A 22,056-nucleotide genomic window follows, 5' to 3' on the forward strand; every position below is an offset into this window, starting at 1 on the left:
TCTTTTAAGAACAAAATTGAGTGCATGCTTGGTGTGTCATTTCAATTGTGTTGAGGGCACAGAATAGAATATTAAAATTATACACTCTTTACAAAAATGCCAATTTTTAATTTAAAATGCGTAGTCCCAATGAGCTAATTCTTTTTCCGGTAGGATCAAGGGTTACCCACCTACTAAGATAACCTGTTTCCTTCTCGTAGCAGACCTAATTGCCACTCTGGGAGTGAGGTCTGGAAAGACTGATTGGCAAAAGGGCTTCTGATCACCTCCCCCATGCCATTTTCTGTACTCACGTGAAGCCTTAGCCCAGAGGAACAGCATGAATTTCCCCCTGAAAGGTGTTGAAGCCCAGAGGGGCCTTTCTTCCCTGGTCGTGCTGAGTAAACCACGGGCCACACGGAGACGCCAACCTCATTACCCTGCTTGGGGAAACATGTAAACAAAAAGACATCAAACTGTTCTAAGAGGCTATTATTTTTGCAATATTCCTAAACAGTCATTTCACTTCGTGACTCAGCAGCACAAACTTCCTGCAGCCCTCCCCATGCTAAGGCACTGGGGCAGGGGATGGGGGGTGGGGGGGGGTGATCTCACAGGCAGAGGTGAGAAAAGATGGCCAACAGGTCAGATACCAAGCACAAAGCTGCAGTGACAACATGGACCATTTGACACAGTCACTCTCTGGTTACAAGTGGGGGATATCGGCTCAAGAGAAAGAAAAGAAGAGTTTGGGGCTTGTGTGACTAAAATAGCCGTGGCTTCAGGCCTGGCTGGATCCAGGTGATCATTTGTTACAGCTGCTGTAACAACATACCAAAACCTGGGTGGCTTCAAACAACAGAAATGATTGTCTTCTCAGTTCTGGAGACTACAAGTCTGATGTCAGGTGTTGGCAGGGCCATATTCCTTCTAAAACCTATAAGCAAGCATCCTTCTTTACCTCTTTCTTGTTTCTGGTGGGTGGCTGCCATACTTTTGTGCATTCCTTCCTTTGTACATGCAACAGTTCAATCCTCTGTCTTAGCGTGGCTTTCCCCTGTGTTCCTTCGTGGTCATCCCTGTGTGCATCTGTGTCTGAATGTCCCCTTCCTGTCAGGACACCAGTCATATTGGTCAAGGCCGACCCTAATGACCTCCTCTTAGTGTGTTACATCTATAAAGACTCTCTTTCCAAATGAGGTCACTTTCTGAGGTACTGAGGGTTAGGATTTCAACACAGCATTTGCAGGGGCAGGAAGTGAGTAATTCAACTCATAACACAAGGGATAGGAAGAGTTAAGACAACTCTCGCCAATAGCCCCAAGTGCAAACTGATACGATAATAGCATCCTCCTCCTTGAGCTGAGGTGAAGAGTCGATGACAAAATCCATGGAAAATTATGATCCCGGGGCCTGGTTCGTGGTGGACACACAGTTTTTACTTCCGTAACTCCTACCGTGGAGCAAAATCACGCAGACGCTTAACTTGTGAGATTTCAACTGTAGGTAGAGAGAGGGAGAAAAGCAAAATGTAAATAAATGAAAGGGACAGAGCAATGGGGCACCTCGCCCACCATTCCATTGCAAGAGAACAACACACTCTTGAGTGGGAGAGAAGGTTGACCTCTCTCTTCTGTTTCCTCAGACGGCCTAGGTCCCCAAGCATCATTCACAGGAAAGTATCTCACCATTGGAGTGGGGAGTGTTTAGGGAGGGGAGATGTGTGCGCCTTTGCCCCTAAAAGCAGGCCAGCCACCTCACTGGGTGTTCAACCTGAGAACAGGCTGTGTGTGGAGGCTCCAGGAGAGGCTGGCATGCTGGGCCAGGGGCTGGCGCTCCAGGACAGTGTCCTCAAGCCATGCATGGTGAAGGACTGGTATCATCCACCCTTCCAGGATTGACAGGGCCCCCCACTGGGCTTGGTAGAACCCAGCCTGTGTTCGCCTCGTGACCCGTTTACCCTTCCCTACCCACCCCCCTGCCAGGCTCAGCACCAGGTAAACAGCCCCTGATCTCAGACCCTCTGACTGGCTAAGGCTACTGGCCATGTGCTTGGATGCCTTGGCCTGTCAGCTGCTCCCAGTTTGTCCCCTCTTTCCTCTTCACTCCCGTGCTTCCCTCACTGTGGACTGGAAACAGATCCCTCGCCACCGGCACTGGCCCACAGACCTGGTTTTGAGGAGAAGAGCATGTGGTTGGAATGACTTAAGGGATGCTCAAAAGGATTCTAGGCTGGATACAACATTTGCCTTTCCTTACTCCTAACCCCTGCCTGAGATGGGCCTCCTTCTAGAAAAACCCGCATTCCCCCTCCTGGCTCTTCCAGCTCCCTCATCAACTGTCTCCCTCCTTCCCCAGCTTCCCCTTGCTATCTCCCACCATGCTCCTCCACCCCAATCAGCCCAGCCTCCTCACACGCCTACCTGCACCCTCAGCTCATTCTTGGAGGCACGGCCACAACTTTCTTCATCTGCAACACAATCAAATTTGACCAGACTTTGCTTTCTTTCCTGGGACTTCAAGTTTCAGAGAAAAAAAAAAAATGGCGGGCTTGTTCCTTCAATTGGCTCTTGGGTTCTGATGGGCAGGACGGGGAGGTGAGCTGGGGAGAGGGAATGGTGGGGAACTCCAACCCCCCTCTTTGGTTGGAGTCGGCCTCACAGGGAATCTGGACAGGCCAGAGGGCTGGTGTGAGGAGGAAGCCAGGGGACCAACAAGTACAGCCAAAAAGGCCTGTCAAGGCTACCAGGAGCACCTCAGCCCCAAACCAAAGCACACAATGGCCAGGAATTTTCCCTGTCCCTTGAAATCTCCAGCTTCTCACAGTTCTGTGGTAGTAACTAGAAGTTATTGTGAGTGGGGGGGGCCTGGGCAGCTCAGTCAGTTAAGTGTCTGATTCTTGGTTTCAGCTCAGGTCATGACCTCACAGTTTCATGGGTTTGAGCCTTGCATTGAGCTCTGTGCTGGCAGCGTGGAGCCTGCTTGGGATTCTCTCTCTCCTCTCTCTCTCTCTCTCTCTCTCTCTGCCCCTCCCCCATTTACACTATCTCTGTCTCTCTCAAAAATAAATAAATAAAGCCTTAAAAAAAAAAAAAAGAAGTTATCATGAGTAATTACTAAGTGTAATGTTGATGTTGAGATAGATCATTTTGGGCATGTGCACCCCCCGGGCCACTCGGGTCTAGCCACTGCTGCCCCAAAGGGCTACTCTGGGAGTCCTGGGAATATCCTGCTTTGCTGGCTTCCTGGACCATCGATTATACTGGATCAGATGGCATACTTTTGCTCCTCACACCTCACATTTGGCAAGCACTCTTGCTACAAGGTTCTATTAAAAAGTTAAATGAGGGCCCCAGGGTGGCTCGGTCGGTTAAGCATCCTACTCTTAATTTCAGCTCAGGTCATGATCTCACGGGTTCATGAGATGGAACCCCATGTCACTCTCTGCGCTGGGTATGGAGTCTGCTTAAGATTCTCTCTCTCCCCCTCCCTCTGCCTCCTCCCACCCCAAAAAGTTAAATGACCACAACTTTAATGTCCATCGATGAATGAATGGATAAACAAAATGTGGTACATACACACGATGGGGTATGACTCAGTTTTAAAAGGAAAGAAATGCTGACATTTGAGGATGTTACACTAGGTGAAATCAGCCAGACACAGAAAGAGAAATATTATGTGATTCCGTTTATACGAGGGAACGTAGTCAACCTCATAGATTCAGAAAATGGAATGGTGGTTGCCAGGGGCTGGGGGCAGGAGGAGGAAGAAGCTTTTGCTTTATAGGTATAGTTTCCATTTGGAAAGATGGGCAAGTTCTGGGGATGGATGGTGGTCATGGTTGCGCAGCAATGTCAATGTCAATGCCATTGAACAATACACTTAAAACTGGTTAAAATGGTACATTTTACATTTTTCCTACTTTGCGGTATAAGTTATTTTGCATTTTATAGCTTAAGAAAACATGAGCAAATACACAGCCGTGTGCAGTCAGCGGCTGATAACGAAGACTCACTTGGTCAAGGAACACCGAGCACCTGCCCTGCCACGGTTCGTGGGACCCTGTTCTAGGACGTGGCAGGACAGCTGTGTGCAACCAGGCAGTCCCCGCCCTCCAGGCACTTACTTCTCAGTGGAGGACGGAGGAGGAGGCAAACAAGAGCAAGCAGTCATTCTGGGCTGTTCTCAGTACCACGTAGAAAGGTAAGTCCAGGTAAGGGACTGGAGAGGGACCCCGGTAGGGGAGGGAGGTGGTTTCTTGACTGAGATCTGAGAGGCCAGGAAAGCCCTCCCAAGCAGGACATTGGAGAAGAGACCCAGGTGAGGGGCGCAAGGGAGGGACTAGTGCACATGCGCTAAGGCAGGGAATCTTCAAGTGTTCAGGGACACCCATGTGACTGGGTCTGAGAAGGAAGGAGGTCAGCTAGCGGGAGATGAGTCTGAAAGGGACGGAAGGATAAGGATGCTGTTCACAGGGGCGTGGGGGGGGTGCTGCTGGGGAGGCTTTGGGCATGGAGTGGTGGGCAGGGAGGGCTGTGCGGACACGTTCCTTCCTGCTGTGGTTTGGAGCCTCCTCCATGGGGCGGAAAGTGTAAGCTGGAGGACGAGCATCAGAGGGGAGCTGGTGGAATGTTCATAGGTGGCACAGAGACCTGGACCAGAGGGACACTGCGGAGGCAGGGTGAGGTTAGACAGAGACCCCTTCTGCTGGAGCCCGTGGTGCAGCTGTTTTCTGGAATCGGGGAGCCTGGGGGAAGAGGAGAGGTCCCTGTGTGGCCATGCTCTGAAGCGGGTTGATGAGGTGTCCAGGCAGGAACCATGTGTAGGGAGTTAGAAACCTGAGTCTGGAGTCAGGGATGGGGGCTGGAGGTCCCCAGTCACTGTATGGAGATGCCATCAGTGATCTCAAGCCATTGTAGGGGAGACATGACCCACGTAGAGACTGGAACCCAACCCTGGCCTTCGAGAGTTCAGAAGCCATGTTCCTTTGCCCGAGGATGCCAAGCTGAGCAAGCGCCCTCGTGTCCTTCCCCTCGCCAAAGGGCCACGGCTCCTCCCGTGGGGCCCTGACCCCCCTGTGCTGCTTCCTGCTTCCTGCATTTTCCTCTAAGGGCTGTCCTCAGCCCAGACATTCTCAACTGTGGCACACAACAAAAATCACCCAAGCAGCTTTCTAAAACGTCCACTGCCCTGTGCTCATTCCAGACAGACTGACCTCTAATCTCTGGGATGGAGTCCAACATTCTGGATTCAAATATCCACACGGTTGAGGTTGAGAACAGAGTATTCCGTGGTACTTGCCACCCATGGATGGGTGCGTGCACTTAGGCATTTTGGATTCCTCCCCGCAACCCGCTACAAAGGATCTCTGGGCTCCCTAGAAAGAGCATCTGACAACTCACCTACCTGTTCTCTGGCTTCTTTGGTCTCGGCTACCGGACTCAGGTGGATTCATCACGGTAACCAGACTGAAAATAACCCCGGGTATATCAGGCAAGGAAACAATTTTTGAAGTGTTCTCTTTTCATATTGCATTATACACGTAGATCACACATGAATACATTTTCATTTTTAAAAATTCCAACAAAGCTGATAAAGCAACAGACCTCATTGATCTCTTCTCGTGCCTTCTCCCCAGAGGTAATTACTCCAGGGTCCGTTGGGTATAATTCCAGCCATTTGTTTTTGATGCATTTGAAAGCATCTATATGCACAAATGTAAGCGTAGTGTTTTGTTTGCGGTGAGTGTATTTTCAAAACGGGGATTGCCTCAAATGTATAACACCGCAGTTTGCTTTTTTTCTTTTTTCCCACTTTGACAATGTAACTAGGAACTCTCTTGATCCACTGTGTTGGTCTGGTCTATGGCTCCTAGCTACAAGTGACTAAGCTTAAATTAATGAAAATTCAACAAAACTTAACATTCAGTTCCTCAGTCATGCCAGTAGCCATATTTCAAGTGTTCAGGGGACCCCCGCGGCCAGTGGCTTTCGTACTGGATGGCACAGAAAGTTCTGTAGAACAGCCCCGGCATAGAGCATTCTTATTAATTAATGAGTCCTATCCCGCAGTATAGCTATGTCGGAGTCAGAAAAAGAAGGGCTTAAAAAAAAAAAAAAAAAAAAAAAAAAAAAAACCCATCCAGCTAAGAGAGAATACTTCAGTGCATGTATCTTTCATGTGAAAAGTAGGTCAGTCCACAGCAAACAGTTTCTCCAAGGGGCAGAAATCTATTCTGTGAGAGGCTGAGGTGGCAGCAAGGTATTTAGAGCTCAAAGACTTCTCTGCAAATGGTTGTTTTGCTTTTGCTTCTAGTTTCTTAGGTTCCCTTGCCACGATTCTCATCTCCGAGCTGTGAAATCACCTCCCAGAGCCTGGTGTTTCCTCGACTCTGTCTCAAAGACTCCCCTCCCCTGCCTGCACGCCCGGTCCCCACTGCGGCCGCTGGTTTCCATATTCATCTCTCGGTGGTTGGGGACAGAGCCCACAGGGCGTCGTTTATTCTAAGGATAGAGAATTAATATTCATGACGGCGTCTCATCAAGAGAGCATAAAGGCAAGCTCTTCTGTACCTAGTGCCAGCCTGATGATAGCATTTAATGCTCCCTGGGAGGGGACAGTGTTTTTAAAATATTCCAGATGCCTTTTAATACTGTTGCTTGAGTCCCTGGGATCAGAATTGGCAGGTTGTTATTGGCAGTATCGAATACTCAGGCTCCCACTTCATACTAAGGGATAAAAGACCCAGGGGGGGTGGGGGTGGGGGCAGTGGGAAACAGAAAAGACACAAATGAGGGCAACATAACTGAATATTTAAACACTCGCAATAAAAATTCGAAGGGTTTTGTGCAGAGACCGCATTGAACGCTTAGTTCAATTCATCATGCTTACGTATTTTAACTGTTCTAGTGGGTTTGTTCTTAGAGTGATTCACTCATCCGTTCCATCAATGTTTATCGATTGCCTAACCTAGGCCAGGTGCCGGGGCCACCATAATGAATAGGACAGATGTGTCCCTGGCCCTCAGAGGGAGACAGACAAGCGACCAGGCAAATGCCCCCCGGAGAGTTCATTGCTGTGGTGGGGCAAGCCGAGCACCCTCTGGGGGCATTTTGGGAGGGCACCTCACTGGAGTTGGGGACCCTCCTAATAAACATTTTTCTTGTACCTCTCATTCATGTATAGATCAAGTACAATGGACTCTAAGCCCTTTTGCGTCTCCTCCTTTACGAAGGACGCGGTAAAATGAGTCTTCGGTACCAGCGAAACAGGATAGGGAACCTGGATTTTCTTCCCGACTCCACCACCGCCTTGCATCTGACCAGGAATGAAACACGGCTTTGTGATTCCTTTTCCCAAACGTGAGCACGGCATTGGGTTCACTCAGATCTGGTGCTTTCAACACGGGCTCAGTGATGGGCTCAGTGGCTCGATACCCATTCAAACTGCTTTGGATGTACCTAAGTGCACTTTGGGGGAAGATCCTCAGAATATGGAAGGTCTGTGATGCCGAAGAGGTGAAGAACCAGAGACCTAGGTACCTGAGGTGTTTGGAAATAACAAAGTTGGTTCTTCAAAATATTTCCTCTTTTACCAGCCAGTGGTGGGGTGGTACTGAATTCATGGCGTGCTCCGGAGGTGGGGCAGTTAGCAGTAGGCGGGAGGGGAGGGGGGGAGCCATAGGACATGGCCGCACCTAGGGGCTCCACTCCAATATACTGAGGGCTCTCCCGAGGGCACACATCTTCCTGAAGACCTGTTATTCACCCAGGTGCCTGTGGGGAGACCCTAGTTCTGCAGGCACACCTGCTATGTCACTTCATATATCCTGTCTTATGCTTATTTTTTTAAGTTAGTTATTTATTTATTTCGAGAGAGAGAGTGCGTGTGTGGGAGGGGCAGAGAGAGAGGGAGGGAGAGAGAGAGAATCCCAAGCAGGCTCCGCACGGTCAGAGCCCGATGTGGGGCTTGAACGCACGAGCCGTGAAATCGTGACCTGAGCCGAAACCAAGAGGTGACCGCTCAACCGACTGAGCCACTCAGGTGCCCCCTGTCTTATTCTATCCTCAAGACAAGGCTCCGGGATCAACACGATAGCCATTCTTTCACAAAGGAGGAATTCAAGCTCAGAGAAGGTCAGCGGCTACCAAGATTGCACAACCTGTCAATGACTAGGGATTTCCACTGAGGTCTATCTAATGCACTGGTTCTGAGCTTGGCCTTCACTTTGGAAACCTTGGGGAGCATGTAAAGCTCCCAGGGCTGAAGCCAATAGAGACCGATTAAATCAGATGGTCCTGGAGAGGGACCCAGGCACCAGGTAATTGCATTCCACGTGCCCTGTGTTGTATATTTTCACGACCACGTAACAAATATTCTTAGAAACCACTTAAGACAACGAGAAGCCTTCAGCAAATTGGTTTCCCAGGCAGAGGTTCAGATACAGGGTCATCAGTTCCTTTAAAACGGCAGCGCCCTGATGGATACGGCTACCCTCGGACAAGACTCCCAGTGAGCAGTATGGCACACGGGTGCCTTTCCTGAGGTCTGGACAATAAGGACATCATGAAAGGAATTGTTGCGTTTATGAGCAATGGCCCTGTTGTCTTGTTCTCATGGCCTGAGCGCCCACTGAGTCCAAACCTGCCCGGGCAAGGATGATGCTCAGTAGGTACCCTGTGAAGGTAGTGTTTGCTCACTACTGACAGAGGTTGCTTCCCTGACATCGGCTGGTAAGTGATGGGGACTAGGGTTGTGTAGCAGGGAGAAAGGAGTCTTCCCTACAGGGCCCGGCCTCTGAGCCAGCAGGCTAACACCTGTCGGCTGGGCTCCAGCAGGGTGGGGACCGGATCAAAAAGACGATTCAAGTCAGTTCCCAGCCCAGAAGCACTAGAAATGCTTGAATGAATTCCAGTTCCCTTTATATCCCTCCAGAGCACTCTCAGATGTTGTGTCTGTCACCAGAGGGAGCGTCAGCTGTCAGGCAGCCAGAATAAAGGAGTGGACGCACCTGATGGGGAAATAGCATCTGAGCACAGGAAAGGGCTGGGAACATCCAGCGGCAGGGCCACGAGGCACGCCGCGAGATGCCAGGCGCTGTCCCAGGGGCCACGGAGTCCCTATCCCCCTAAATGCTCACAAACAACCCCGCGAGGCAGGAACCGTGCTCCTGATCTTACAGATGAGCGAGCCAACATTCAGAGAGGTCAACACGGAGCCCGAAGTGATACAACTGAGCAGAGCAGCCAGGATTTCCCCGATCTCTCCACACCTCCTGCTACGTGACCTGCTTCTGAGATAACGGGCCTGGAAGACCCCCCGCCCCTGCTAAACTGGGGTGGGCTTCTGAACTCCTGGGTGTCGCCTGTGAGCCACACGCAGCGGCGGGAGCTGCCCCATTTCCGTCTCCCTTGACGGATCATTTTCTCACAATTGGCTTCATTTCGTCCTCAATTGCTCAAAATAAGGGCAGAGCTATCTGACAGGGAAAATAAGATGACTCCTACGCTGCGGATTTCCATCACGATGCTACCCAGGGCTGCGATGCGGGAAGAAGCAATGCAGGCGATCCGGGGAATGATTATCGTTTATCGTGGTGAGCAGACACGAGTTCTAATACTGACTTTCGGCGGAACGACTTCGCACTGACAGCCACGCTCTCGGGAAGACATCTGCCATCCCGCCACTCAGGCAGGTGTAGTCGGAGATGCAGTGTGGGCAAATCGGCGCAGCTCAAGGTACCGGCGAGGGGACACGGAGTGAAGGGGGGGTGGCGTCCTCCAGCTAGCAGGGCGCTGGGATGTAGCTGCCCTTGATGTTTTGCCACGTGTTTCCCACCCCGAAGCCTAGCGAGGTGGTCGCTGCCAACCGAGAAGAGCTGCTTCCGCTGCCCCTCCCTTTCTTTGACATCTGTATTTCTAGAGGGTGGACTTCAGCAGCCGACACACCAGGGTTTCAGCTCGGGCTCTGCCTCTCACTGGCCGTGTGATCTTGGGGGAGTCAAGCGACCTCTGTTTCCACATCTGTAAAATGGGTTATGGGTTATGGCCATCCTCTGTGGCACCCTCCCTGTGGCCTGTGCCCGGACATGGGAGGGACACCCTCGACTTCCAGTTGGTTTCCTTTTTCTGGTCTCTCTCTCTGCACCTCAGGGGCTGGGGCATTGTTGATATTGCCCAAGAACCTGGAGCTGGGCACGGCACAGCATGTCCTCTGTGTCCCTGGCTTCCACTGACACTGTGCTGTCCACTGTTGCACGGGGTGCCCACCCCACAGAGGCTCCAGACGGCCCATAAGAGGCACAAGTGTGTGATTACCAATGGGCCCCAGACCACCACCATAGCAGGTATTCAGTATTTCTGTCCCCATCTCAAGCCCAGAAAGCTTGGCCTGCACAATGTGCGTGAGGAAAAGATGGCATTCTTCCCCTAAGACAGCTTTGTCACGGACCAGGTTTCAACGGGGACAGGGCTTGATGGCCGCTTCATCAGATGGGGGTATTGGCAATGGAGGCACTGAGTTTCCGCCCACCAGACTAAGATCAAATTGCTCACCACCTACCACTGGGCTGTGTAGGCCCAGTAGGGCCCACAGGGGGGTGGTGTGCCCAGGGTCCCCAGTCCTGCCCTGCTCCCCCAGGCTGGTAGAGGTGGGGACCGCAGATTGGCAGCACCCTACGGCTGGGATCTGGGAACAGTCACTAAGGGAGAAAAATGGGTCCTTTGCAGGGAGACCGTAAGCCTTCTTGACAGCCCAAACATCTAGGGACTGGTAGAAACTGGTTCTAATCAATGGGACATTGTACAGGCTGTCGCTGAGGGCTCATGAATGAGGGTTGAGCCCCTGAGAAATTGCATCAGAGGATTCTACCAGCAATGCAGGACTTCCTGCAACGTTCCTGGTGAGGAGACAGATATGAGAATAGAGCAAGGATCACTTCATTCCACTTTCTGGCAAAGGGCACTTGGGCAGATCGAGAGCACTTTCTAAAAAAATCTTTTTATTTATTTCTGAGAGAGAGAGAGAGAGAGAGAGAGCAAGTGTGGGAGGGGCAGAGAGAGAGGGAGACACAGAATCCGAAGCAGGCTCCAGGCTCCAAGCTGTCAGCACAGAGCCCAATGCAGGGCTCGAGCCCACAAACTGCGAGATCATGACCTGAGCCAAAGTCGGACACTCAACTGACTGAGCCACCAAGGCGCCCAGAGAGCACTTTCACCTGCAGACCTCAGGTCTGGCCAAGCTCTCTAGAATGAGCGTACTTTGTGTTCTCCATGGGAGAAGAGCTTACTTGTCTAGTTATCGCTAGAGCCATACAGCTGAAACCTCTCCACAAACTTGTATCATCAGACCTGAGTGAGTTGAGGCCTGAAGACCTCTCCCACTCACTGCTCTGTGGCTCCTGTGTTACCAGGTAAGTTCCTTTCTGTTTGCAGATTCATGAGCTCCCCATTCAGATCCATTCTGATCAACAGATACCAAGAGATGTGCTTTGATCGGCAGGCATGAAAAAGCCAACTGCCAAGGAGATACTCAACACGCACATTTATGCAGCCTTATTCACAACAGCCAAGAGGTGGAAACTCTTGGACTCAATGCCTGCCATTCATTATTAGATGAATGACAGATAAACAAATTGTGGTATATACATGTCACAGAATAGCATTCAGCCTTAAAAAGGAAGGAAATTCTGACCCCTGCTACAACATGGATTTTGAGCACATTATGCTAAAACAGGTCAGACACAAAAGGACAAATGTTGTGTGATTCTACTTTGCATGAGATTCCTAGGGTAGTCAAGTTCACAGTCACAGAAAGCAGAAGTGGGCCTCAGGTGCTGGGGTGAGGGAAAGAATGGGGCTTAGTGTTTAACGGGGATGAGTTGTAGTCTGGGAAGAGGAGAAAGTGCTGGAGATCCATGGTGGTGATGGTTGCCCAACAATGTGAATGTATTTACTTGAACGGCACACTTGAAAATCACTAAGACGGCACATTTTATGTAAGGTGAATCTTACCAAAATTTGTGAAAAAAATAAATAACTGGATAAAAATCGAATGTCATTCTCTGCTATCTGCTCAGGCGCCTACAGCCTGGGAGAATTAAAGAACTTTATGGAGCACATTGGGAGCTCTCCTTCCAAACAGAAAATGTACGGAGCTGTGTGGGGAGCTTCCCATCCCACACATGCAGGCCACTCCGAGGAAGCTCCACCCCTCATTCTCGGGGTCTGTGTGGCCCTACAACTCTTCTGGGGGTGGGAGTCAGGGGGCACAGAGGGACATTCTATCCCCATTATACCCGAACTGATGGCTGAACTTTGCCAGTTTGTACCATGAGCTGGGCTTGAACCTTCATAGCACAGTAACTATGCCTAATATGGTGCTACTTATTTCCGAATGGGGTGGATCTGAATGTGAGGGTCCCCCCCTTTGAGAATTTATGGGTTAGGATTGTGCCAAATTTATAAGGAAACACGAAGGCTGGGTTTGGATCATGATGGCGGCACAATCCTCCCCAGTTGGGCTGTGGGTGGGGAATGAGGGAAGAAGGGGGTCTCTGCAGACTGTAGAACACCAACTTTAACCCCACAGTGACCCCCAAGTGGGGTTCAAATGCTCTTCCTGACACAGTGAGGAGCAGGAGGGGAAGGGACCGGCAATCTCCTAGAGGCCCAGTGACCCCTAGACCTCACGAGTGGGGAGACCCCTGCTAATTCAGTTGTGAGCCAAAGACATTTGGTGCAGGCTGGTCTCAATCTGGAGTAGCAATGTTTGAGCCCAAGGGACCGGTGCCTCCAATCAGGTTTTTGCTGAGGAAAGTGTGCGGAGGGGGCTGCTGTTCAATTTCTGAATCAGGAAACCAAGGGAGAGCTCCCTCAGAGGCATCCAGAAAATCCAAGCAATCTCTCAAACTGGTCAGTGAGGCATCAAGCCCTCCTATGCCCCAGGGGTTCCTGGTGCAGCCCTGTCCCCATCTCTCCACATCCAGTTCCTGCTCTAGAAGGGCTGAAAGTCCATCCTGGAATACAGAGAGGCAGGAGAATCCAACATCAACCTGAAAGTCCTCACAGGATACAAAGCAAGATGGGGAAGAACAAAATCGCAAACTTGAGTGAGTTCACAGAAACAAAAAATTCTAACAGAAAAGAGAAACCCGCCGAACACTCCGCAGTGAAAGCAGCTCACCTGCAAGGATGGCACCCAGGCTGTTTCCTGAAAGCTTGAGAGAAATGGGGAAAACTGGCCATCACATTACACTGTAGCGGGAGGGAGGATGAGCCAGATTTCTTCGTGCGTACTTGCCCACCTCCAAGCCCCAGGGCAAACATGGAATCTGATAAAGACAGGTCTGTTGGCTCCTTGCCAGGAGGGAAAGGCCCCCGGAACCGGGGGCATCACCAAGAAGAGAGAAGGGAAAGTCGCCCGGTATTTGGGGGGACCGTGGAGGCAAGGTGAAATTTACACGTAGTGGTGCTTTTATCAACTCAGGGCAAAGAGGGGCTGAATGCCAGTGGGCTGGCCTCAGGCCTGGGCTGCAGAATCCAGGGTCCTGTGTTTTTTAGAAATCACGAAAGATGATGTGGAATTCGTGTCTAGAGTACCCTCATCTGAAACTCTGGCCCTGGGGCGGAAATGGAGGGAGCGTCAATGATGTATGTCCAAGAGTGGGATGCCACCTCTCAGTGCTCAAGCTTCGGAGAGACAGTCTGTGATCTGAGAGAGCAAGGCCGCTGCACAGAGCGCCCTGCCATGTCACAACTTCCATCAGCATGTTCTTGGAAGGAACACAGGCAGCTTCTCTGCTGGCTGGTCCGTATCTCTTATCCCAGACTAATGCAATGCCAGGCACGTTTTCACCATCTGGGTCTGAGCTCATTTTAACTCCTCAGTCTTCAGATCCACTTGCCACCCTTCCCCATCCTGCCCTGTGCCTGAGGCTGACCTACTTGAACTATATCAAGGGTGCCCGTGACTCCTGGCTTCCGCTTGGGATGGTCTGGTAGGACTGGGATGGAGTGAGAGAAGGCGGTAAAAGGACCATGGCAGGGGAGTTGTCCCTCCCCACAGGGACACCTGGACATGGCTGTGTCCCCTCTCTGCAGGCGGCTGCTCTGTGCAGCCCTCCTGCTGGCCTCAGGCAGCCACACTCACCTCCTTCAGGAAGCTAACAGCTTGGCCGCTCCCAGTCAATATGAGGCTCATCCACATCTCCATCAGTAGTCTCTGTGTAAAGAAATCTCTTTGGAATACTCTATTTTGAGTACGCCATCTGCTTCCTGTTTCCTGATATAGGTGGTATAGTCGGTAAAAATAAACATGATTTAATAGATCAAGCTTATTAATATGTCGTTCAAACTTCCTACATCCTTGGGCAAGTCATACTGTGTTTCTGAGCCTTAGTTTGCCCAGCACAGAACAGAGAGGGCTTGAGGCACTGTCGCGTGGATGAAATACATCAACGGACGGTGTGTTCACTCTGTGAGCCCAGCATCACAGGCTTTCATTCCGCCCCAAACTGTTGGTTTTCTGGCTTGAACAATTAATGTCACCGTGCGAGCAAATTGTGAAGAACTTGTTCGTGATTCCTTTATAATAATAACCAGGACCGTGGAGCCTGAACTAGAGCCTCAGTGTTATAGTGTTTAACATCCCTGGATGGAGCAAATACTGTATCCCTGTATCTAGAACACTGCCTGGCATACAGAAAATGATCAGTAACTATTAGATGATACAGTGGATTATTACCTCCGTCTTTCAGAGGGGACTCAAAAAGATTAGACAATTTGCCCAAGGTCCGAAAGCCGGTGAAAGGCACCTCAGTGCTGCTAATTCAGGTCTCTGGACTCTAAGACAGTGCCGAGTTCCCCTCTGCACCCTCCCCCTTCCTGGGGTCCCATTGCAATGAGCATGCTCAGCCAAGGGCTGGGGACTGAACCACACAGAGCACCATGCATGGGAAGGGAAATAGTGCAGGCTGCTGTAGGCCCAGAGTCACAGGATGGTCTGTCTTAGCACCTCAGCCCTGAACTCAGGAGGTGGCTTGTTTTATAGGTTCCAGGTGTATAGGTCTCTCGGGTCATCCAGCCTGGGGACCCCTAGGTCAATGAGCATCATGGATATGTCCTTTCTAAGGACACTAGACTAAGATATAACGCATGAAAAGTGGGTTTTAACCAACTAAATTTGGGAAGGGTGACATACTGTAGCACCCTTAGAGCTTTACAAAGCACACTGATGTGCTGAAGGCTGAGAAGTCCTGCAGCAAAGCAACCTGTCTATGTTGTCCAACCCAGCATTGTTCAAGCGTATTCAACTCAGAAAAGTATTTCCCATCTTTAGAACACATTTGGGAAAACACTAATATTAGGTCTGTAGGGAAGAAAAATGTTTCCTTTCTTCCCTTGCAGGTTCTCTGGCTACTAATTATTAAGCTGACATAATAAAGGTTAACAGGACAAAAATAAATGCATTTCATACATACAGGAGCCCCATAAACTATGAGACCCAAAGGCAGCCAGGCAATTGAGGCTAAGGAAAGGGGTAGGGGGGTCTAGAGATACAAAGGGAAGAAAGGCCACTCACAGGAAGGCAGAGGAGATGTTTAGAAAACAAAGGTTGCCTTGTTAGGCAGATAAGTTTCTTAGATAAAAAGGTGTCCCATGGCAATACCTCTCCTTCTAATACAGGCCCCTTTTCCAGTGTAAATTTAGGCAGTTGAGGGGGTGATGAAGAGATTCTCCTGAATCTGTGGGGTTTTGATTGCCTTTAGCTCAAAATAATCCTTATGCCAAAGACAGATTTGGGGGTGGCAAAATCTGCTCCCCTCTACGGTCATTTTCAGAAGCTCAGATCTCAGTAAGAGCCTGAAGTAGAGGCAGGAAACGTACGTGCAGAGTCTTCTTCCATGGAAAACCAGGCAAGAAACTTTTGGTCTGAAGAGCTCCTCTCTTCCGTCATTTCAAAGTACCAAGTCACGCATACCCAACACGTTCCCGGATGAGGGGCTCTAGCAACTGGCACTGCATACATCTCCAAACTTTCCAGCTCCAACAGCAGATCAGGCCAACGGCCCTGTCCACAGATTGATGAAGATGCAAAACTAGAGCGATCGCTCGTAATTCCGTAAAATGCCACATAGCTAGAAAAGGCGGAATTGCGAAGAGCTTGGAAAACAAATGCACATGGATGGAAATTCCCCCTGGGAAGCCTCTTTCCCTTGTACCATGCCCCTGCATGGGGCAGGACTCTAACCTGCACCAGCAAAAAAAAAAAAAAAAAAAAAAAAATCTGCATCATCAGATGGGATTCTAAAGTTGCCACCTTTCTTGTTGACCAAACCCAACTACTGCCTGGCCCTCTCCATTTCCATCACCTCTATACTAGTTCAGAGCTTCACTGTTTCTTACCTAGACATTTCTGATACACCTCCCCCCTTCCAGCCGCCAGCTGGTCTTCCTCCTCCACGTCCTGTCCACCTTCACCCACCTCGCACCCTCTTGCAGAATAATGTTCCCAACCATTGAAACATCAAGTCACTTCCTGGCTCAACAACTTCGGTGACACACCTCTAGCCAGGTATTTAAATTATTTACGATTTAAATACCTCTCAGCTTCTTTTGCCTTGTTCTTGTTCTGCCTTGTTCTTACTTTTCCACACTGATGTGTCTAAATCAGTCCACAGTATCATGGCAAATACTTATTTGGTCTTTGTCCCCAGTTCCTGGCATAGAGGGCCGTGAAACCCTTGGGATTTCCAGAGTGCTAAGAGCGAGGGGAGAGTTCTTTGTTATTCAGAGCAAGTCCCACCTGAGTTTGCGTTAATCAAGTGACTCGTGGAGGGAGGGTCTGCCAAAGAAATCTACCTTGTGATCAGACAGTTGGAAACTTTAGGTCCACCCCCTGACCACTAGGGAGGGGACAAGGGCTGGACAGTTTCAGTCACAACCAATGATCTAATCAGTTGTGCCTTTGTAATGGAACCTCCATAAAACCCCCTAAACAACAGGGTTCAAGAATCCTCTGGCTTGAACAGGTGGAGGTGCTGGGAGGGTGGTATGACTAGAGAGGGTATGGAAGCTCACCATTTTGGAAACACACCATGCATGTGGTGTCAGAAAATACCCTACAGACATTGCCATCTTTTAGACCCAGCTTAAATTCTAGCTCCCCTGTGAAGCCCTTCTGAATCACCATAGAAAGAAACAACCTCTCTCTTTTCTAAATACCAGCAATACCTCACACTATCTGCTTTATGACTTTTTCCACTGTTTTATCATTTTTATTTACCTTCAGGTATTATCTCCTTTACAGTACTGTAACAGCCTAAAATAGGGGTATCCTTGCCTGGTTTTGTTGTCTATTCCCTACGGTTCCATATACATTTTTGGTTTTCTGAAGGGACAGGGGCAACTGAGTGGCTCAGTCGGTTAAGCATCCGACTTCAGCTCAGATGATGATCTCATGGTTTGTGAGTTCGAACTCTGCATCAGGCTCTCTGCTGTCAGCACAGGGCCTGCTTCAGATCCTTTGTCCGCCCCGCCCCTCCCCTGCTCACACTTGCTCTCTCTCTCTCTCTCTCAAAAATAAATTTAAAAAATACATAAAAAGATAAAAAAATAAATTTAAAAAGGAAGAAATCTTAGTGAGATTAAGAGGTTAAAACTGTTTATGTTTCTCTCAATACCACTCTAAACTATAGGTGTGATTTTTCTTTTTCTTTTTAAGTTTATTTCGGAGAGAGAGAGAGAAAGAGAGAGCGAGAACATGAGCCGGGGTGAGGGGCTGAGAGAGGTGGAGAGAGAAGCTTATGCAGGCTCCATGCCTAGCACAGAGTCCAACGTGGGGCTCGATCCCACGACCCTGGGATCATAACGTGAGCTGAAATCAAGAGTTGGCCGCTCAGCCGACTGAGCCACCCAGTTGCCTCTGCGTGTGACTATTCTAACAGACACACCAGCTATGTCTTTTGAAATCCTTACTGCCTTGCAGAATGAAACCTAATTTTACAGGACACAACTGTATTCATTCTGACTGAAGATACTCACAAAGGACCAGCACAAATGAATCCCTGGATCCTCTCCCTCAGGACCCCACCCATGACCAGAAGAGCGGCTTCCACCTGCCTGGGACGAACACAGGGGGAAGGACTTCCCAGCAGCAGCAGTTGGACCGGCTAGAGACCAGGTGGACAGACATGGGTATCTTACCTGAGCAAGTTTATTGGATGACAGTACAGAGCTGTGTTAAACCTGAGGACACCTTTCCCCATCTTCCTAATTCATCTGGGTTTTAACCAAGATTTCCCAGGATCCAGAGCATTAAAAACCACCTTCCTGGTATATTTCGGCTGTAAGCCACAGGCACATTAAAGTGCTGTGTGACAAGTGTGGAGCAAAGTGGGAGAGAAAACAACAGATAGGAAAAAAAGTGGCACGCACCCCTTTCTAGCCGTGTTTGACAAAAGCACAGCTTTGGCAGGAAGCTAAAACACCGTCGCCTTTTAGACATGTGACAAACCCAGCTCCTTAATATATATTTTCCTGAGTGGTCCTTGATGTGAATTGCTTGTTCTGGTTAGAAAGAAAAAGCCCTCAGTTCACCTCAACAAAGTTAGGGCATTCCAAATTCTGGTGTGGTTAGCTAAATCCCTGAAAGGTATTTTGTTCTCCTTTGAAAGCAGTTTTTGCAGTTGATCAGGGCAATTCTCGATAATAGCTGGTGGAAATTCCCACATAATCCTCACAGACATGCTTTTCTCCTTTTGTTAATGTTCTGTCAATGGCGTTTAACAGGGGGAAATGAGAATTTTCCTGCGGCCCCGATAAATGTCAATGGGTAAGGATTTTTTTTTTTTTTTGCCTTCATTAACAGAAGTGATTTTGCCTCATAAAAAAGTTCTTATTTTTTCCTAGAACCAAGATGACCCTCTAAAAACCTGCAACTTACATTTTTGTCATTTGTGTTCTGCTGCTCAAGCGTGTTCACGTTTTCCTTTAGAAGACTACATCATTTTCAGCAATTCAGTAGAAATCTGTTTTAAAGTAAGTTTTAATTTTTAAAGTAAGCTTTAAAAATTCAGACCAGAGAAAAGGCAATGATAAAGCCCTTATTATTTTTTGTAATAAGCTGTATCATCTTGCTTTGTAAGACACTGATCATACAGTGCAATTATGCAAGAAAGGAATAATAATGGGATATATTTACATTTTTTGCTTACTTTGTCTCATTTTAGAAAATGCCTTGAGCAAATTTTATATCATAAACGGAATTGGTAAATAATTGACCCGACGAGTTACCATCACCCTGACATCTAACCAACATTGATTTTACTGTATTCGAATTATGCGGTTGACGGTCATCACGAATTTTGGTCTGATCGGCTGGAAGCAGTGAGTTTCTACTTTTCTATTTTTCCTGTACTGCACAAATCATGGTGACTGTCTTCACAGGCAGGTAACCAATGCAGTCAGGGAGGATCGCATGCTCAGAATGCCCCAAGAGGATAGACATTATATAGCAAACAGTGCCGTGATAAGTTGAGGAAAGGGACCATAGGGGAAAAGAAAAAGCTTTATATTTTAGTGCCATCGACACCCATGTGAACAAGGGGCCCCATATTTTCATTTTGCACCAGGTCCCACAAATTATGTCACCAGCCTGCTCTAAGCTCCCACGTATGAAAATTCGTTCAAGTGATCACTCCCAACAGCCTATTTGCGGTAGAAAATGGGTCGACGTTCATCAGAAGAGAGTATTCGGTCCTTTAAAAGTTGAAGCTTTAGAATAACTAGGAGTCAGCACAGGAAGGGGAGTCCTGTGGGGGCAGGGGGCCCAAGTTCAGCCCAATTTCTGAATGCCTGCCAGCTCTGGATGCACAATTGCTATGTGGATGCATGAATGACTCAAACTCCCTATTCTTTCCTTCTCTGTGCACCCAAGAACTCACTGCCTTCCTGCAGGGGCCCCCAGGGTTCCGGGCATGGCCAAAGGGTGTGCCCTGCGATCCCACAAGAGGCTGCCAGCTTTCAGGTGCCCAGGGGCATCCATCCCGCTCTTTCTCAACCCGTTCCAGCTCCCTTTCTGTCCATGCCAGCTGCTCTTGAAGCTGCTTGGACAGGCCTCACTAGAGCAGTACTGTTTCTGTTGCAAATCAAAGACGTGTTAAGGAACAGATTTGTCGTTCCTGCTACCGAGGTTCAAAGGACATCACAAGAACTCCATGGGTCTCTACCTCTGACATTTGTTCTCCTCTGGGCTGCCTTTACTGTGGCCCCAGTCTTGTCAAAATCACCTGGGCCCTCTCCAGAATAATTGCATCAGAGTTTTAGGAGGGAGCTCCCCTGGGTGGGGGGGGTGGTGAGGTTCTGTACTTTAGCAAGCTCCCCTGGAAATTCTTGGGCACACTTAAAGTTTGGAGGCTTCTGCCCTAGCATCTCCCGGCCACTCTGAAGGTCTTGACTGCCAGCTTTCCAGCGGGACCACCCTGGTCTGTCTTCCTTCCTCAGGTAGGAAGACAAGCTGAGCAGTGCCTGTCTGGGCTCGATCAACAGCTCTGAAACACCAGCAAGTTATCGACCTCTCTGCATTCCGGCAGGCTTGCCTAGAAAACGCAGACAGTCGAATCTTACCTGCCCAAAAGCCGGAGCCCGTCAGAGTCGTCGTCACTTCTAAAGCGTATAGCTCAAGAAAGTCAAATGACTTCATAACTGTAGCACATTTGATTCAACAATGCGTTAAGGAGAGCACAACATGGCATCGTCACGTCCCAGGACTTCTGAGAGATCGGCACTGTGAGACATCCAGCGTGCAGGAAGGTTGTGCTGTTTTCTATCTCACAGTGAAGGAGCCTTTCTGTTGTTAGGAGAAAATTAGATCAACGGGCTGAAGGTAGCAAGGGCTGAAGGAGAATTTGTTACTAGTGACCTGGAAAATAGGAAAACCCGATGCACGTTCTTCCGTGTGGCAGGTGAAAGAATCTGTACATTGCACGCCCAGCCCTGAGCGTGCTTTGAACCCCCCTTTTTATTTTATCAGTGCTCATTGTCTAAGGCTTTGATCTTATCAAGTCCTCAAGTCTTTCCACCAAGGAACATGAATTCCTTCATTTCCTTCTCCTCCCCAGGGATGGTTCTCGATGGTCTAGGCCCTTTACCTTGCCCTTTGCTGCTGTGGTTCCCCAAACTTTCATTTCTTCCGTGATGTGAGCTGTTGTCTAGACTCTCCTGTCGGCCTTCTTTATGGCTGTTCCAAGCCCACAGGGAGACCTTAGAGAATGTGCTATATCCTTTCTTTTAAGATCAACAGGGATGGCCAGGAACTTAGACCAGCCTCAGCTCCTCGCTTCCAAGCCTCAAGTCAGGCAGGGCTACCTTGCCTGCAGAAGGACCTGAGAGCCCAGGCTTGGGGGCAGGCTGCTGGGGCTGGGACCTCAGCTCCAACACTTCCTGGCGTTTCCTTCAGTGAATGACTGAAGGGGTTAGGACTTTAAAGTCTTCCTTCTGAAAAGTGAGAACATTAAGAATAACCTCCTGCCCATGACTTCCGGTTGACCCAGATCTCACTGCGCAGGCCCCTGCTGAGCTTCGGAGGAGGCGGGGCTAGTCTTGAGGCTGTGCTGGAGTTAAGGCACTTTGCCTTCAGGGCCTGGCGCATGGTAAGGGCTGTGTAATTGCTAGCTATTACTTTCATAGGTTAAGCACCCAGCAAAATTGTCCAGGATATATAGCACATTTTAAATGCTTTTTTTAAAGTGTATTTATTTTTGTTTTAGTAATCTCTACACCCCACAGGGGGTGCGAACTCATGACCCTGAGATCAGGAGTCGCATGCTCTACCAACTGAGCCAGCCAGGCACCCCCATATATAACACATTTTAAAGAAACGTTATCTGTTTGTATGCATGTATTATCCATACTTAAATAATCTTTGGGTGTCATTAATTAGTATTAATTAATAGTATTAATATTAGTTATCATTAAATGTTTAAATTCATAATTGTTCCTCTAATTGAGAGTGACGAAAGATAGAGTCTCTCTGTGAGTGGGATAAGAAAGGGGTGCTATGGAGAAGTGAGGAGGGGGC

General features: G+C 49.0%; 1 long non-coding RNA gene across 1 annotated transcript; it reads right to left on the bottom strand.

Moving 5' to 3' along the window:
- Window positions 1–299: 299 nt before the first annotated feature.
- On the bottom strand, window positions 300–21,019 carry LOC109498112. The gene is made up of 3 exons (XR_002154712.3): window positions 20,604–21,019; window positions 941–1,479; window positions 300–419 (listed from the first exon to the last, which is right to left on the bottom strand). It is a non-coding gene; the product is annotated as an uncharacterized LOC109498112 (long non-coding RNA).
- Window positions 21,020–22,056: the final 1,037 nt, after the last annotated feature.

Source organism: Felis catus, chromosome A3 (genome assembly GCF_018350175.1).
Source record: "Felis catus isolate Fca126 chromosome A3, F.catus_Fca126_mat1.0, whole genome shotgun sequence".
NCBI classification, from domain to species: Eukaryota; Metazoa; Chordata; class Mammalia; order Carnivora; family Felidae; genus Felis; species Felis catus.